General features: G+C 34.8%; 1 pseudogene; it reads left to right on the forward strand.

The window, feature by feature from the left end:
* Positions 1-4946: 4946 nt before the first annotated feature.
* Positions 4947-5877, forward strand: LOC116908221 (annotated as a pseudogene).
* The last annotated feature ends 6749 nt before the right edge of the window (positions 5878-12626 follow it).

Here is a 12626-nt window from a genome sequence, read left to right on the forward strand (position 1 = left end):
AGTTCTCTTAGTGTTGAGAGTAGTTTTCGCTCTCCCGGGATTTTTTGTTGTTCTAAATGAATTTGATAATTTTTCTTCCAATGTCTTTGAAGAATTGTGTTGGGATTTTGATGGGGATTGCATTGAATCTATAGACTGCTTTGGTAAGATTACCATTTTTTTCTATATTAATCTTGCCAGTCCATGAGCATCGGGAGATCTATCTTCTGAGGTTTTCAATTTCTTTCTTCAGAGACTTGAAGTTTTTGTCATAAGAGTCGCACCAATTTATTTTACATTATTCGTGAGTATTGTGAAGGATGTCGTTACCCTAATTTTTTTCTCAGTCAGTTTATCCTTTGAGTAGAGGAAAGGCACTGTTTTGTTTGAGTTATGTTTTTATGCAGTCCCTTTGCTGAAAGCGTTTTTCAGCTTTGAAAGTTCTCTGGTGGAATTTTTCGTGTCAGTTAATTATAGTACAATATCATCTGTAAATAGTTATATTTTGACTTCTTCCTTTCAAGTTTGTATCCACTGCACTATTTTTCTTATTTAATTGTTTTGGCTAAAACTTTGAGTACTATAGATAAATAGATAGATACATACATAAATAGATAGTTGATAGGTAGAGATGATAGATAGATCAATGATAAATAGATACATAGAGAGAGATATGATAAATTGATGAAAGATGATAGAATGATAGATAGATAGATAGATGATAGAATGATAGATAGATAGATAGATAGATAGATAGATAGATAGATAGATGGATAGGTGGATGGACAGACAGATGATGGACAGACAGACTTACAGGCAAGCAGACAGACAGACAGACAGGTAGACAGACAGGTAGGTAGACAGACAGACAGTTAAGGCAGCCTTACTTCATCCCTGATTTAGTGGGATTGTTTCAAGTTTCTCTCCATTTAGTGGGATGAGATTCCACTTGTTGATTTTTGTTCATAGAGCACAAATCATTGGTGTTGTGTTCAGGAAATTTTCCCCTGTGCCTATATGTTCGAGGTTCTTCCTTCTTTTCTCTTCTAATAGTTTCAGTGTCTCTGGTTTAATGTGGAGGTCCTTGATCCACTTGGACTTGAGCTTTATGCAAGAAAATAAGAATGGATCAATTTGCATTCTTCTACATGCTGACCTCCAGTTGAACCAGCAACATTTATTGAAAATGCTGTCTTTTTCCACTGGATGATTTTAGCTCCTTTGTCAAAGATCAAGTGAATATAGGTGTGTGAGTTCACATTTATGAAACTTCAATTCTGTATCATTGACCTACATGCCTCTCTCTGTACCAATATCATGCAGTTTTTATCACTATTTCTCTGTGATAAACTTAAGATCAGGAATGGTGATTGCCCCAGTATTTCTTTTATTGATTCTCAAAAAATCAGCTCCTTGTTTAGTTAATTCTTTGTATAATTCTTTTTGTTAATTTGTATAATTACTTGTTTAATTTCAGGCCTGAGTTGGATTATTTTTGCCATTTACTCCTCTTGGGTGTATTTGCCTTTGTCCTTCTAGAGTTTTCAGGTGTTCTGTCAAGCTGTTAGTGTATGCTCTCTAAAGTTCCTGTTTGAAGGCACTCAGAAATAAGTTTTCCTCTTTGCTAACTTTTCATTATGTCTCATAAGTTTTGGTATATTGTGCCTTCATTTTCATTACATTCATAAAAGTCTTAAATTTCTTTAGTTATTTCATCCTTGACCAAATTAATATTGAGTAGAATGTTGTTTGACTTCCATGTGTATGTGGGCTTTCTGTTGCTTTTGTTGTTATTGAAGACCAGAGTTAGTCCCTGATAATCTAATAGGATGTATGGAATTATTTCAATATTCTTTATTGTTAAGGCCTGTTTTTGTGACCATTTATATGGTCAGTTTGCAGAAGGTACTGAGTAAAAGATATATATATATATATATATATATATATATATATATATATATATATAGGATGAAATGTTCTACAGCTATCTCTTAAAACAATTTGGTTTATAATTTCTGTTAGATTCACTGTGTCTCTATCTGGTTTCTGTTTCTAGGATTTATTCCCAGGTGATAGTGGAATGTTGAAGTTGCCTTCTATTAATGTGTGAGCTACAATGTTTGCTTTGAGCTGTAGTAAAACTTCTTTTATGAAAGTGAGTCCCCTTACATTTTGAACATAGATGTCCAGAATTAAGGCTTCATCTTGGTATTTTTTCCTTTGACAAGTATGAAGTGTCCATTATAACTCTTTTGATAAATTTTGGTTCAAAGTCGTTTTTGTTTGATATTAGAATGACTACTCCAGTTTTTTTCTTGGGACTATTTGCTTGGAAAAATTTCCAGCCTTTTAATCTGAGGCTGTGTGCTTTGTCACTGAGGTATGTTTTCTGTATGCAGCAAAATGCTGGTTTCTTTTTATGTACCAAGTCTGATAGACTATATCTTTTTATTAGTTAATTGAGTCCATTGACCTTAAAAGATATTAAGGAAAGGTGATTATTGCTTTCTGTTATCTTTGTTGTTAGAGATAGAATTATGTTTGTGTGTCTCTCTTTTCTGCTGTTTGTTGCAAGCAGATTACTTCCCTGCTTTTTTCTGAGGTTAGTTTCCATCCTTTTGTTGGATTTTTCCATCTACTATTTTTTGTAGGGCTCAGTTTGTGGAAAGATATTGTGTAAATTTGGTTTTGTCGTGGAATATCTTGATTTCTCCCTCTATGTTAACTGAGAGTTTTGGTGGTATAGTATTTGGTGGCCTGTGCTGGTACTTTTGTTCTCTTAGGGTCTGTTTGAGATTTGCCCAGGATCTTCTGTTTTTCACAGTCTCTAGACTGGTATAATTTGATAGGTCTGCCTTTGTATGTTATAGACCTTTATCCCTTACTGATTTTAATATTCTTTCTTTGTTTTGTGCTTATTGTGTTTTGATTATTATGTGACAGAAGGGGTTTGTTTTCTAGCCTGGTCTATTTGGAATGCCTTGTATATTTATGGGGCATCTCTTTCTTTGGGTTAAGGAAGTTTTTTTCTATTATTATGTTGACATTTTTACTGACCCTTTAAGTTGAGAATCTTTGCTTTTTTTCTATACCTATTATCCTCAGATTTAGTCTGAATTTCCTGGATGTTTTTGTTTAGGAGCTTTTTGCATTTTACATTTTCTTTGACTGTTGTGTCAATGTTTTCTATGCTATCTTCTGACCCTGAGAATCTCTCTTCTATCTCTTGTATTCTGTTGGTGATGCTTGCGTCGATGACTCCTGATCGCTTTCCTAGGTTTTTATCTCCAGGGTTGTCTTTCTTTGTAATTTCTTTATTGTTTCTATTTCCATTTTTAATACCTGGATGGTTTTGTTCAATTCCTTCACCTGATTGGTAGTGTTTGCCTGTAATTCTTTAGGGATTGTGTTTCCTTTTTAAGGGCTTCTATTTGTTTCCCTGTGTTCTCCTGTTTTTCTTTAAGCAATTCATTCATGTCCTTCTCAAAGTACTCTATCATTGTCATGAGTTGTAATTTTAAATTACAGTCTTGCTTTTCTGGTGTGATGGAGTTTTCCAGGACTTGCTGTAGTGGGGAAATTGCGTTCTGATGTTCCCATGTAGCTTTGGTTTCTTTTGCTTGTTTCCTTGTGATTGCCTTTCGATATTTGACTATCTTGACTGCTACCTGTCCTTGCTGTCTCTGCCTGGAGCCTCTCCTTATTGTGATGCTGGTTGTGTCAAATCATCTCAGGGTGGAACTGTCTCTGTGATCCTGTGATTTTCTGATGCTGTGATCATGAGATCCTGGGTGTGGCAGAGTTGCTAGGAGTCAAGCTGCATCTGGGATCCTGAAATTATTGAGTGACCAAGCTCCTGAGACCCTGTTGTGTCAGAGCTCCTGGAAGTCAAGCTTCATTAGGGTATTGCAGGAGTATGTTGGGAGCTAGAACTCTGAGTTTGCTGCAGGCACAGTTGTGAGCTGGAAGGAACCCATGCTTCTGTATGGGCAGATTTTCTGTTTGCCAGAATCCTGTCATGGTTCCACTTAAGCTGTGTGTTAGGAAAGATGCTGTAGCTTCAACTGTGACCTTGAATTTTTCAGAGCTCCAGTGCTCCTGGTTGTGTCTGATCTCCTGGGAGTTGACCTTCCTCTGCGAATCTGTGATAATGTGATCCTGGGTATTTGAGAGAACTTTAGAGTTGAGCTTCCTGTGGGTATTGTGGGACTGGGTATGGAGCAAATGTCCAAAGTCTGCTCAGGACACTGGTTCACACCAGAAGAAACCAGTGCCAATACCTGGGTGGGTATTCCTACATCTTTAGATCCTGTGGGATTTAGTTACTTTGGGTTTGGGAGCAGATATTATGGCCTCTCCAGTGATCTTGGATATTTCAGAGCACCTGGGAGTTGGGCTCTCTCTCTCTGTGTTGTAGGAATGGATACAGAGTCAGGACTCCAAATCTGCACTGGGTGCAGTTTCAAACTGGAAAGAACCCATGCCACTGGCAATGCGGTGTTCTTGTGTCCCTGGATCATGGACTCCCAGTTACTCTGGATGTTGGGGAAGTTGTTTTTTGGCTTCCTCACCTGTGTTCCTAGCCATGTTAGAGCACTTGGGAGTCTGGCTTCTCTTGTGTATTGTGGGTCTGGGTGTGTAGCTAGTGCCCAAGTCTGCTCAGGACCTCCACTATGTTTTCAATGAAGAGAAATGAAGTTTTAAAAATAATAGCTAAAAGTAGTGGAGGGTAAATGAAAAGAGAGCTCTCAAAATTTAATGTACTAGTTTTCAATCTTCAAATATGTCAATTTCAGTGACAATACTCATTAAAAATGAATTAATGAGGACATCCCAAAAAATATGAAAAGTGGGTATAAGATGTTACTACAATGTTCACACCCACTCGACATTAATGGAGCAATATCATTTTCCATCAAAATTCAGATAATTTTCACCTTTTACTTTTGATAATATTCAGCAGTAACATGTGGCTTCTAAACAATTCAGGTATTTTTGTGTTCTTTTTTATTTACTGAAATATGCTCCAGACACTGATTCTTTTATCTTTAGCTTGTTCCTGTGTATGTGCTTTGTTACCATCTTCAGAAACATTTTCATTATCAAGCTCTGATTCTCACCTCCATACACCCAAGTACTTTTTTTATTGCTACTCTTTCCTTTAATGACATCTGTGAAAGCACAACAACAATCCCAACAATTTTAGTAAACCTTCAAACACAGGATTAGAGTGTTTGAAGAGTGTATAAGATATACAGTGGTTGCCTTTTGTAGGTTTGTTTTCTCTTGATTTTTTTGTTAGCTTTGAAAGTTGTCTCCTGGCTGCGATGACCTATGAAGACTACTTGGCATATCTTGAGGTACATAGTTATTGCATGTCCTTGTCTCTCTGTGTTGCTGTTTATCTTCAGTGTTCATCCATACCATGAATGGACTACTATATATTCTGATGTTGCTGAAACTGTATTTCTGTACAGAATATCCTCCATTTCTTTAGCGAACTTGCTGAAATCATCAAAATGCCTGCTCTGATACTTTATTAATCCTCGTCCTTCATATACAGTTACTATGCATTTCTGATGTTTTTCTTGTTGTGATTATTTTCTCTTATATTCAAATTCCATCCACTATTCTTAAGATCAAATCAGTCTAAAGATTAAATAAAGCCTCTTTCACTTGTGGCTTTCACCTTTCAGTAGTTTCCTTATTCTATCATACAGTGTGGGGACTGTATATAAGTTCTGCAGTTTCTTACTCTTCTGTTAAGAATGCAATCTTGCTATTCTGGTCCCCCAAATGTTTAATTCAGTCATATCCTGTTTGAGGAGCAGAGAAATGAAGCAACTCATGAGAAACCTTATCTAGTCTGTGGTCTTACATCTCCATAAGTTGAGCTGACAGAATCTGTTTGATTGACAGAAACATTGGGGAACTAGAGTAAATAACCCCTGTATCATTATGTCCTTCAAAAACAATTAGATCAAAAATAGCCACTACCCAAAGACTATACATGGACTGACCCTGGACTCCAACCTCATAGGTAGCAATGAATAGCCTAGTAAAAGCACCAGTGGAAGGGGAAGCCCTTGGCCTGCCATGTCTGAACCCCCAGTGATGAACGTGATTATTGGGGAGGGTTGTAATGGGGGAGGATGGGAGGGGAACCCATATAATTGGAGGGGGATGTTGGCCCGAAACTGGGAAGGGAATAACAATCGAAATGTAAATGAAATACTCAAGTTAATAAAGATAAAAAACAAAAACAAAAAACAAAACAAAACAAAAAAATTGCCTAAGCATGTTTCTATGTTGCCCTTAATTCTGATGGTGGGTTTCAATTTTCTAGCATTGTAATGTTCTGAATATAATTTTAGTTATGATTCATATAATTTATCTGGTGTTTCTGAGGCAGATGAAGATCTTGTTTTTCTAGTAAAATTTCTGAAAAATAAAAGTTAATATCATATGTGTAAAGACTTATGCATGAAGATTATATGCAAAAAGTGTATGCAGTCAGAATCAATTATTAATTACTCTCTGCTTTTACCCCAAAGCAGAATAGTATCCTCACTAAGAGGAAATTTATACTTTCTATATGATGACTGAATATGTCTTACGATAGGAGTCTTCATCAAGCCATGTTACCACTCACACTAGTTTTTTTTTTTTCAAAATTCAAATTTTTATAGTATATATTTAGCTTCAAATTATTTTGTGCTAAATGAGTTCATTGTTAAAGATTCTGTTATTTATAAAGATAAATAACTATTATCTAGTATATTGAGGACAAAAAATACTTTTATTTATTATGAGTATTTGGAATTTTTTAAATGCATGGTTGCAAGGATTAGGGATTCTTTGATATATAAATGAAGACTTCTCATTTAAGAGGCATTTCATTTAGAGGATTCGTGTGTTTCAATAGATATGTCACAGGCAATCTTAAACGTATAAGCCATTTGCCTAGTTATTCCTTAGAGGGTCACTCAATATTATTGCAGACCATGAAAATAATAGCTTGTATTGTAATGCTCCTCATTGTAAATAATATTTTCAATAAATAGGGCATATATTATATTTGGAGATGATAAAAATACATATAAGACCTTAGATACATTTAAGATATACTAAATTAGACGTGAGCTCTCCAAATATAATTCGATGTACTCTTATACAGAAGTAAAGATGTATAGACATGAATAAAGGATTTACTCCCAGAAGAAGAAATGATATTATAATATTTAAATCATTTTGAAATTTTTAATATAGGAAGTGCCACTATTATGAAGATTAGGAATAGGGACATTGAGGTAGAGAAAAGAAGAGAGTGGTTGCGTTCAGGGAATACATGACAGAATAACTAAAGGAGAAAAATAACATTCTAAGTATGAAAGATATTGAAATATCTACATCTATATGGTTTCAAAAATAAAAGTGTAGGCAGTAATCATGTACCCCTCCTTTCAAAATAATGACTGCCAGGGTATTTAAGTACTTCTGAATAACTCAAAAATATTTTCAAGTATTCTCAACTGGGTAATATTGAATAACCACAAAGCGCCTAAAGAAATTTTTATAGTATATATTTAGCTTGAAATTATTTTATGCTAAATGACTTCATTGTTAAAGATTCATCATCCTTAGTCATGAGGGAAATGCAAGTCAAAAAACAAAAACAAAAAACAAAAATCCTGAGATTACATATCACATACAAGTCACAATTTCTAAGATCAGAAACTTATGTGACTGCAGATGAGAGTGAGGATATCAAGAAATAGGAATATTCCTCCATTGTTTGTGCAATTGCAAGCTGGTACAACCATTTTTGAAGTCAGTGTAGTGGTTCCTCAGAAAATTGGACATAGTACTACCTGAGGACCCAGCTATAACACTGTTGCACATATAACAAAATATGTTCCAACATGTAAGAAGGATACATGCTCCAATATGCTCATAGCAGCATTCTTCATAATAGCCAAAAGCTGGAAAGAACAAACATGTCCTTCAACAAATAAGATGAATACAGAAAATACGGTACATTCACACAATAAAGTACTATTAAACTGTTAAAAACAATGATTACATAAAATCTTTAGGCAAATTGATGGAACTAGAAAATACCGTGCTGAGTGACATAACACAACCACAAAAGAACACACATGGCATTCATTCACTGATGAATGGATACTAGCCCAAAAGCTAGGAATACCCAAGATACCATTTACTGACAAATGAAGCTCAAGAAGAAGAAGGAAGACCAAACTGTGATGATGCTTCATTCCTCCTCAGAATGGGGAACAAAGTACTCACAGGAGGAAATACAGAGACAAAATATGGAGCAGATTTCAGCTCTGAGTTTGATTATTTTCAGCCTTCTACTCCTCCTGGGTGGGAAGCATTCACATTTTGATCATCCGTCTTGAGTTCCATGTGTTCTATGCATCTAGAGTAATTCAAGCATTTGGGCTAATAGCCACTTATCAATGAGTGCATATCATGTGTGTTTTTCTGTAATTGGGTTACCTCACTCAGGATGATATTTTCCAGTTCCAACCTTAACACATGTTTAGGCCCATTAGAATTTCATTCTGTTGATGATTCTACTGTTATGCTCAAATATGTTATTGGTAATTATCTTTGCTAGGTAAATCTTATGAAATTGATATATTTCGATAATGTTAATACATATAATGGGATTCATTGTGAAAAATGTCATGATGGAACTTTGTGGTTGACTAGTGTGAATTAAAATATACCTGTATCTTTTTTTCCAATAGCATGAGGCTTTCCTGCAAGAAAAATGAAGAAAAAAAAACTACCTACCAGATTAACTGAGTATGATGATGGTTTTTTCTTATGTAGGCAGGCATGGGATTGATTTTGAGAAATTGAGACACAGAGGCATTAATATTCAATCTGGACAAATGAAATCATTGGTAGATTCTCAATATTTTATCATGTTGTCCCATAGATCTTAATTTTAGGACTAATATATTTATTATTAGGCTAAGATTTGTATTCCATAAATATACAATTGCCTGGAAAACTCAAACTCAGTAAAACAATTTCACAGTCTGTAACATTATCTTTGCTTAAGAAAGTGATCACATCTTAGTACTTTTCTGTATGATCAGCTGGATTTAGTGATCTGTAATATAATGGTACATGCTGGATATATATATATATATATATATATATATATATATATATATCATTGAAGTAAAATTAGATATATTTTTCTGATTCGTAACAAATGGTGTTTTAATAGTTTAATCTTCACTTCAGAATTAAAAATAAATCTATACTTGTGGCATCTTGACTTTAGAAAATTCTCATATTATAATGTTCTATTTCCAATCATTTTTAAGAGATAATATTGACCAGCTTACCTTTGCCTTATAATTCCCAAGTGTTACTCCACACCCATCCATCTTGTCTAATCATAGGTCTACTCTTTTCTGTTAGGAAGTTTACAGTTCAATTATGTGGTTGAGAGTCACATTACATACTATTTAATGATTAATTATGTTTCTTGTGATATGTTTGTGATATTGTAGTAAAACTATACTTTATCATACTTTTGTTTGTGTGTATCTAAAAGCAAGCAAGTGACTTTACATACTGAATCATCCCCCACTGATATTTTTATCCTTGTTTGAAACTGTTTCTTCAAAGGAGAGAGAGAGAGAGAGAGAGAGAGAGAGAGAGAGAGAGAGAGAGCCACTGGCTTAGCACTATGTCTATGTCTATATCTATGTATAATATATAGTACATATATATGTGTGTTTACACACACACACACACACACACACACATATATATATATATATATATATAGTTTACTAATAAACAGTGCTTGATGTGCACTGATCATGCCACAATAAATATTTCTTGCTTTTGTTTTTTTTGTTCTTGCCTATTTCACTATGTTCTGAAAGTATTTGAATTTTATCAGTGCCTTTGTTCTAGAATAAGGAAAATAATTTTCATTACTTATTATGAATTATTACCCAATCCATTCAGTAAGGGTGATCCCACATTATATTGAACACATTTTTTATTTCACTGCAATATGTTACAGAATTGTTCTCTGAGCAATGGAATCTTTCCATATTTCTCTGATCTAATTCAGACCTAATGTGAATAAATAACACTTTTTAAAAATGTCATTCATTTTTGTTAAAGTTTTAAATCATATGTGTGTTAGTTATACACTATTTTATCATAAAGTATTTATATTTGTGATTATATAAGCAATGTTTGATTACCTATCAAGAGTAGCATATTTATAGAGAATTATTATATTCCTCATATTTCAGCATAGCTTGATCACTTTATAGCGTTTATCTAGTAGTTGAGCGTTGCAAAATTTTCTATCTATGTATACTATTAGCTAGTATTTTCTTTATACATGTCTTGTCTGGGTGAATTGGTGGGTCCAAAATAAATATTAATGTGACTACCAATAAAGAAATCAACAGGGTGTGATTTGGACTCTATGTATATGACATTCTCTCCCCCCCCCTCTCTCTCTCTCTCTCTCTTTCTCTCTCTGTGTATGTCTCTCTGTCCCCTCTCATATAAAGAATGTGTGTTTCTGTACATGCATAAATAACCACATGTAAAACAATATATACATATGACAAAAAATTAAAGAAGAATTTGAGTTTGAGGAAACTTCCTTTTCTGGTCTAGTATATTTGATATTCTTTACCTATATAGGCATTACCTACTTTAAGTTTTTCTTTTATGATTTTGTTGAAAATATTTCCTGGCTTCCGATTTTTGCCTGTGCCTGGAGCTAACCCAGTCCCACAGCTTTCTGTACCCAAATCCTATGGGGGAGAGTGCTGGACTCAGAAGTGTGGACAATTCTGAGATATCAGGGCAGACCATCACTTCCATTCACATTGCTGGCACAAGAGAAACCTGTGTAGAGTGTCTGGTCACAGGACCTAGGAGCAGTCAGAGACAGGATTCTTCCCATCTTTACCTATGCCTAGAGCTGAAAGCCAGTCTCCAGGAGCTCTGAAACACCTAAAAGCAGAGGGAAGATCACCATATCTACTCTGAGGGAAATACCTGGAGTCCTCAGGGCATAGAAACACAGGAGAAGTCTGGGACAATATCCTTATGGTTTCTGCCTGTTCTTGGAGCTGACCCTGTGACACAGCCATCTGTACCCAGAACCCACATGGAGAAAGGGGATCTCCAGGACTACAGACATACAGGCTTACAGGAGGATCAAGCCACTGTCAGACACAAGACCAGTTAACACCAGAGACAACCAGATGGTAAGAGGTAAGTGTAAGAACCTAAGCAGTAGAAAGCAAGACTGCTTTGCATCATCAGAACCCATCTCCCAATCCACCACAGCACACTGGACAAGCAAGATTTGGATTTAAAATTACATCTCATGATAAGGATAGAGGACTTTAAGGTGGGCATAAATAACTCCCTTAAAGAAATACAGAGCAACACAGGTAAACAAGTAGAAGACGTTAAAGAAGAAACACAAAATCCCTTAAGGAATTACAGAGAAACACAGTGAAACAAGTGAAGGAACTGAACAATTCATCCAGGATATAAAATGGAAATAAAAACAATAAAAAAAATCACAACAGAAGACAATCCTGAAGATAGAACACATAGGAAAGAGATCAGGAGTCATAGAAGAAAGCATCACCAACAGAATACAAAAATAGAAAAGAGACTATCAGGGGCAGAAGATACCATAGAAAACATTGGCACAACAGTCAAAGAAAATGTAAAAAGCAAAAAGCTCCTAACCCGAAACATTTAAGAAATGCAGAACACAATGAGAAGGTCAAACCTAAGAATAGAAGGTATAGAAGAGGGTTTAGATTCCCAACTTAAAGGGCCAGTAAATATCTTCGACACAATTATAGAAGAAAACTTTCCTAACCTAAAGAAAGAGATGCCTATAAACATATAAGAAGAATACAGAATTCCAAATAGATTGGACCATAAAAGAAATTCCTCTTGTCACGTAATAGTCAAAATAACAAATTCACACACAAAAAAATAATGTTAAAAGTAGTAAGAGAAAAAGGTCAAGTGACATGTCAAGACAGACCTATAAGAATTTCACCAGACTTCTCAAAAGAAACTATGAAAGCTAGAAAATAATGGATAGATGACATCCATACCTAAGAGAACACAAATGCCAGCCCAGGCTACTATATTAAGCAAAACTCTCAATTAACATAGATTGAGAAACAAAGATATCCAATGACAAAACCAAATTTACACAACGTCTTTCTACAAATTCAGCCCTACAAAAAATAATAGATGGAAAACTCCAGCACAAGGAGGGAAACTATACCCTAGAAAAAGCAAGAGAGACAAACAAATATAATGCCACATCTAACAACAAAAGTAAGAGGAAACAACAATCACTACTCCTTAATATCTCTTAGCATCAATGGAATCAATTCCCCAATAAAAAAAACATAGACTAACAGAGTTGATACTTAAAGAGGACCCAGCATTTTGCTGAATACAGGAAACACACATTAGTGACAAAGACAAATACTACCTCGAGTAAAAGGTTACAAAAGATTTTCCAAGCAAATGGTCCCAAAAAACTAGCTGGAGCAGCCATTCTCATATCAAATAAAACTGAT

The sequence above is a fragment of the Rattus rattus genome, chromosome 8 (genome assembly GCF_011064425.1).
Source record: "Rattus rattus isolate New Zealand chromosome 8, Rrattus_CSIRO_v1, whole genome shotgun sequence".
Classification (NCBI taxonomy): domain Eukaryota; kingdom Metazoa; phylum Chordata; class Mammalia; order Rodentia; family Muridae; genus Rattus; species Rattus rattus.